We start from the raw sequence: 6,970 nt of genomic DNA, 5'->3' as shown, positions 1-6,970 counted from the left end.
TGGGTTTGTCTGTTATTTGACAGCATGAATATCCTGAGAAACTCCTGGGAAATAAGAGGGAATTTACTGGGTATTAGGGTACTTGCAGTTTCTTCAGGGATTTAGTTTTACTTCTCAGGAAGTTGTGAGAAGATTTTAAATATGAAGTGTTTTATGATATTCTAGAACTGAGTCCCACGGAGTTGATACCAAAGGTGATGGCTATGGGATATGTTCTCCTTTGAGAAATTTAATTAGGGACATATGGTAATTCAATCAATTAAATTATGGAATCACTGCTATTGTTATTTTTAATTTTGCTTTGGGCACGTGTGCTCAATTGAGACAGACAGAGAAGGAGGTACAGGGAAGTTGTTTATTTATTTATTCATTTATTTATTGGAGAGGTTTTATCTTTAGGACACATGCACTTGCCGGTCAGGCAGAGAGAGACAAGAGAGACAGAAAGTGAGAAATCACCCCCCAGGGGGAATGGCCACACCACAATCCCTTCTCCTCCATTCTCCTCTCGGGATCTTGGGCACGCACGCACACATGCCCAGTGTGAGTTTTAAGCTGCCAGGTCCGGGACATGAACCCTGGTTGACTACGTGGGAGTCCACCGACATAGCCATTACGCTAACTGCTGGTCCCAGTACAGGGAAGTTTAGACAGAACCTCTCAGGGGTGATGGTCATATTGCATCCTTTTCTCTCTAATCTTATCTTGTGAATTTGGACATGCACACACATACAACTGGTCTTATTTTGAAGACAATGATGAATTGCAAACTGTAGTCAGCCATGGGTGATCTGGCCACCTAGCTACCACACAACCTGATGGCTCTCTAAGTCTCTTTCTAAAGAACCAGCTCACCTTGAAGGACACCCAGGACTGGTTACTAAAGCTCAACATTCGTGATGTTCTCCAGCCTAACTCTTATTTCTACACTCTCAGCTTTAATTTCCTAATGTTTTAGGATGTCAAAAAGTCATGATGCATTTTTGCAGAGAAAAAACAGAAAAATATGTCATGAATTTTCTCACAATCCAATATTTCCTGGTGTCTTCTTGTTGTGATCTTGCTTTTCTGATGGGAGTTTGGTGCATGTGAGCTTGACATATCACCTCCTTATCAGGGAAATCCACAAATTCCCTATTGTGCTTCTGATGAAAAACCTTGTGGGAAGCCATCTGGGCTAGTCTCTCTTTGTTTCTTTGTGTGTTGAGTTACCTTGCCCCTTCTGTAGTGGGATATCCCAGGTAAAATTTGAAGAAAGTAGCCTCTCCTGGGGTAGTGAGTTAGAGTGTCCCTCCTTTTATACACACATCTTCACTCTTCTTCCCATTTTCTCCAGACTGGCTGATGGCGGACTTGTCTTTTGATAGCCACAAGTCCCACTTTATAATTTGGAAACATCAATATGTCCACCAGAAACAATAAAGTATTTATTCATAGAAGTTGACGGAAGCATCTTGATTTACCTAAAGATCACAATTCTCTGAATTCCCAGTCATAGGTAGAAACTAAGCATGCAAAGTATTTTCTTTATCCCACACACTTTTCACTCAAAATTAAAGTAGTAGAAACAACTTTTATTAGATAACCATATGTAATGAAAGACCAGGGGATTTTTCTGGGTGACCATCCTGTATTTCACTTTACTTCATATATTTTGCTCAAACATTTGCTAAAGGAAGAGTATCCAGCTCCCTTAGAACTGAGCCTCATAGATGTTTCTCAAGGCAAGTCAAATTCTTCAAGGTAGATAGAGTCTTTTCTAGTCTTCATGGTGATAGATTTCTTTTTATAAAATATGTTGAACAGATGGAGCACTCTGTAATTTGTGGACTTTGTGTTTATCATTCCAGAAAAAGGGGTAAATGTGTTTTGATTAAAATTTTAGAGAAGAATTGAGGTCCAGGTAAGCAGGAAAAAGACTCAGGGGTGAATCCTAAAACTATCTAAAACTATCGTATTCCATGTCATCTGTACGTGTGTATGTATGGCTGTGTGCCATAGATTTCAGAGTCCTTGTCTTCATAGCCACCACAGACACTGCTCCAAGGAGTTCAGCACCATCTGTGCAAGGGTGACCTTAGAGATCAGGGTTCCCAGGAAATGTCAGCTCACAACTGCTCTCAATTCTCTGGCTGCCGTCTACCTCTCCCCCTATTGCTTGGACTCCATGGAGTTTCCTTTTGATATTATGGAGGAGACCATACAGTCAACACAGGCAGAACATGGGGCGCTGCCTCTCATGTCTAAGCAAGGCTGGGCTGAGAAGAACTGTAAGCAAGGTCAACATTTATGAGTTTCAGTTATCTACTGTGTTGTTGTACTGGTCTGTGCTCAATTTCTCTGCCATGAGCTTTACTGACGGTACCCCATAAGGACAAAATAACACCCCCAGCCTTACTGTAACTTTTACAATAATCCTGAAGTAATGAAGATCCCTGACATGGCAGCAAATGGGAATTGTTTCCTGAGACTCGCCCCACCAGCCTGGAAAATGGGGATTACATAGATAGCATTAGAAAGGTTTGAGTTAATGGAAAGCTACTAAATTGGTGAAATGACCTCAGTAGTTGGGGGAGGCTTAGGGACTCATGTGTGGGGTGCTGATACCCCAAACAAAGACCATGAGCCACCTTTGATCTCAGGACAAGGAAAGATTGCTGTTCCCCAAGCCACAGCCATTGTATAGAACAGCATGTAGAGGGTCCCAAGTACACAATAACCTTTCGGTCAGTCATTAAGGTGCTTACAAGACAACATTTCTTTCCCATATGGGAAATAGCTCACCCCCTTAGTTGTAATATAGATATTACACTTTAGTAAATATTAACCGTGTCTTTACTTAACAAGACAAGATTTCTATCTAGGCCTTTGTAACCAGCAATGCTACCAACACGGCCTGCGATTGAAGTTATCGAGCTGGCCTGGGACTGAAGTTATCAAGCTTCCTGTAAACCCCCTCTTGAAAGATCCTTCCTGGAACTAAGAAGAAAATGCACCAGACAGATGGACTCCCACATCCTGAGAACTGTGATTAATTATACCTAATCAAACAAGACAGACATCATGTTTCATGCCCTTTGTTCATGTTTCCTCTACTTTGAATACCTCATTTCTTAGAGTAAATCTTTTACCTCCCCCTCACCCCTCTTACTGCAGCAAGACATCCCTCAATATATACATATGTTTGATAGCCACTGAAGCTGCAGTCTTGAGCATCCTCTGACTGTAGTTGGCTGAGAACATGCTAATGAGCATTGAGGTTTCAGTCTGATTCCTTCTCAACAGCATCACCTTCCTGTGTATGAACCTCAACCCACCCCGGCTGGATCAGGTCTCTGGTAGTATTAAGTCCTACAAGGGCTCTTTGAGGTGACTGTCCTATATAGTCTACCCTGGATGCCATGGTCCCTATTTGTGAGATGCAGTATGGTTGAATTTATTGACTATAGGGAGGGCATGGCCTACCTTTCTGGATGGCTCTACATGTGAGCAGAATATGTAGCATTTCCTATTCTCAAAGGTATTTTGGGCACCGTATGCCCTAGTTTTTACTATTTATGTTTTCATATACTCTTACCCTCTAGGATAAAGCTACATTGTCAAGTATACTCCTTCTGAGGTGATTTTACTCCCTCTGGGCCCAGTGATTCTATTACAGATCACAGGTATGTAGCCTAGGGGAAGGTCTGGTGGCAGAAGGAGATGTGGGTCCCTGATGGTTTCACTTCTTCCTTTTTTGTTAAGAGAAAAAATTCTGCTATTGGGAAATTGTATTCTCTAGAGCCGGAGAGACAGAAAGTGAAAAGGCATCCACCAGGGGGGCTCTCCACACTATAATCCATTCTCCTTCATTGTCCTCTTAGGAACTAGGGAACACACACACATGTGCCCAGCTTCAGTTTTAAGCCACGGGTCTTGGACTTGAACCATGGGCGACTATGTGGAAATGCATCAACATGACTATTTCTCTGGTCCCTGGCAGTTTCATTTTACTATTGTGTGGGCACTGTCTCAATCAGGCTTATAAAGGCTCCACTGCTTTTTTTTTTACTTGACTTGGACTACTTTCTGTCTGAGTATAAGGATTGTCTAAATTAGGATTATCCTTTCACTGCAATTCCATATTCTCATTTCCTGATTTTAGCAGTGTAGCTATTGCCAGCTAGCAGTGTTGAGAAGACTACATGGAGGGTTTTAGCAATGTATTCTCCCATCTCAGGATGCTTTTTGAGAGATTCTCTAAATTCCTTCCTGGCTGGAGTATTCTGTGTTTCTGTGCATCTGTGGATTTTTTTGTATCCATTCCAAATAATCCAGAATCTGCTCTTCATGGTTCTGTAGAAACAAGAGGCTCTAAGTTGTGAAATAATTCTTCAAAAGTGAAAACTCTGCTACTCTTGAGCCAGTTACATGGTCTCTGGTTAAACCAGCTGGATCTCACTGACTTCAAGCTTGAGTCCCAACCTGGTGATTTGATAATCATGAAACATGCTTGTCTGTGTGCTAGTGTTCACAAAATCCCAAGAGGATAATAGAAAAGGGCTGATAACATCAACATCCTTGCTGGGCATGATATTTCATTCTTCTTTTGTCTGTCCCTCTCAGTCTCATTATGCCAAATGCACATGTCTGATGGCAAAATACCAAATATACATACTATATATATATATATGTATATATATACACATATATATATATACACATTCATATATACGTAAGTATATTTTTCCTCAAAAATGTCATGATGTATTTTTCTATTTTTTTAATGGGAAAAGGCATCATGACTTTTCCAACAACTAACTACACACACACACACACACACATACACACTCACAAATTCACACACGCAAATGTCTGCTTCTGTCTCCTTGTCCCTGTTGAGATCAATGTATGTATGATTTGACTGCTTATTGTGCCACCCATTTTGACATGCCCAGAATATTTTTGACCTCAGGCTGACTAAATAAGTTTGGGTAATACCAAATGGAGACCAAATATGTCAATGCTAGTTGATATCAGTTTTCGTAAATTACCCAAAGCAGTGCTTTTTGACCTCAAAAAATAATTACATACTTAATGTATAGTCATTGTTTAAAAGTTAAGATAATAAACCAATGACAGGAGGAGAGAAATTTGCAAAATGTTGCCACAACCCAGTGGTCATCATTTTTATCATTATGCTATAAGCCTTCTCATTAATTTTCTCTTAGATGTATGTCTATTCTATGCAGTTAGGTGTATATCTACATGAAATAAGAAAATATACATGTTTTATACCTGGTTTTCTCTTAAATGCTGTTGTATAAGCATCATACTAGGGGTAATTCTGATAAGAGGCAACATAAATAATGATTCTAAATAACTGTCAAGCCTCTGAGGGGTAACATCCTATAGGCTTTACAGATGATTCCTTCGTATATGTACTGTACACTTCCTAAAGGACAAGAAACAATTTATATGTTTAATGGAGATAAGATGTATTTTCACAAATATATAGGTTTCCTGGGGGACGGTTAACTCATCAGTTGTTTGTGGAATTAGCAGTGTGATCTTAAAAGTAGTAAGTGTGCAGGTTTTGGAACCTTGCTTTTCTTGATAATGACATAACCAAGCAGTGGTTGGACCTAATGGTGGCCAGTAGCCCATTGTCATTTATTGGTGGAAGGATGTCTGGATAGTGTCACAGACAATGGATCATCATTTCTCTTTATTCTCTCTATAACATTAAAGACATGACTTGAGACTGTTTTTAAAGGAAAAATGTGTGTATCGGTAAGGACTTTGGAACTCTTTGCCATCTCTGTCTTTTCCCTCTCCAGGTCCGGTTGTGTCTCCCTCAGGTGACATTTCACTTCTCATGATTGTGTTGCTTCTGCAAGTGAAACTGTTTCTTGTGGTAGTTGAAGTAAAACCCAACACTGTACTCAGACACAATATCTCTTAATGTAGGTCAGGGAAATTGTTTGGGTTAGAGGTAGATAGTCATGGCTTGCCTGAGGACCATGAGGGTAGTGGAATGGGCTCCCATTGAGGATTTCAGCATTTCTCTCATTTCAATCACTGCATATACACAGTCTGAAGTGCTTATTTCTAATAATTTGCATGTAATGAGTGCAGTCCTGCTCTTTGGATTCTATACCCACAGTATTGTTTTCCTCTTAAGGGACTTTGGATAATTGAGGATTTACATGCAAAACCAATCAGGTACCTGTTGAATGTCAGATAGTCACCTAGATTAACTTTACACATATTAATTTATTGAAATTTTGTTCTGTATAGGGGAACTAATATCCTTACTTTGAGGATAAGTGATCATTACTTGAAATCATTATGCCTCCCAGAATCAAAAAGAAACTACTTTCTGTTTTGAGTGAGAGATAAAATTTGTGACTGGCAGTTTAGGATGTCAAAATGAAACACAAAACTTCATGTTTTGTTTAATGAAGTTCATGTACTCTTTAATGAAGCTATGTGTTTCTTCTGATATAAAAAAAAATTCTTTAATACTTTACTGATAAGAGACCTCTCCATGAATTGTTAGGATTACCATGCTGCCTAGGGTACAAGGACAAATTTCAGATACAAAAGTAATAGTTTAATTGCCCAAATATACAACAGGTATTGCATGCTTATCTTGAAAAGGAATTCTTTGTTCACCTGGAATTCACAATTACCCAGATTCAATATAATTTTTGTTGTTAAATATTTACTCTTGTCTCATAGGAACAAACTTTTTGGAACATGGAAGAAGGGGATGCTGAATGTAGGTGTATTGAAAGGAGTCAAGAGCCAAGGAAACTTGTTTGAGTACGGTAGTGGCATGTTGAGGGTAAGCAGGAAGAAGACCCTAAGGTACTGCAGTCAGGGAAGTGGACTTGGAGGCCTTGGCAACCATCTCAACATCACACCAGATGAAACACAAGCACAGGTGTGCTGGAGCTGTGTAGTTCAGTTCAGGAGACCCCATTGT

Source organism: Tupaia chinensis, unplaced genomic scaffold (genome assembly GCF_000334495.1).
Source record: "Tupaia chinensis unplaced genomic scaffold, TupChi_1.0 Scaffold144113_1, whole genome shotgun sequence".
NCBI lineage: Eukaryota > Metazoa > Chordata > Mammalia > Scandentia > Tupaiidae > Tupaia > Tupaia belangeri.
This window is presented reverse-complemented; position numbering follows the sequence as displayed.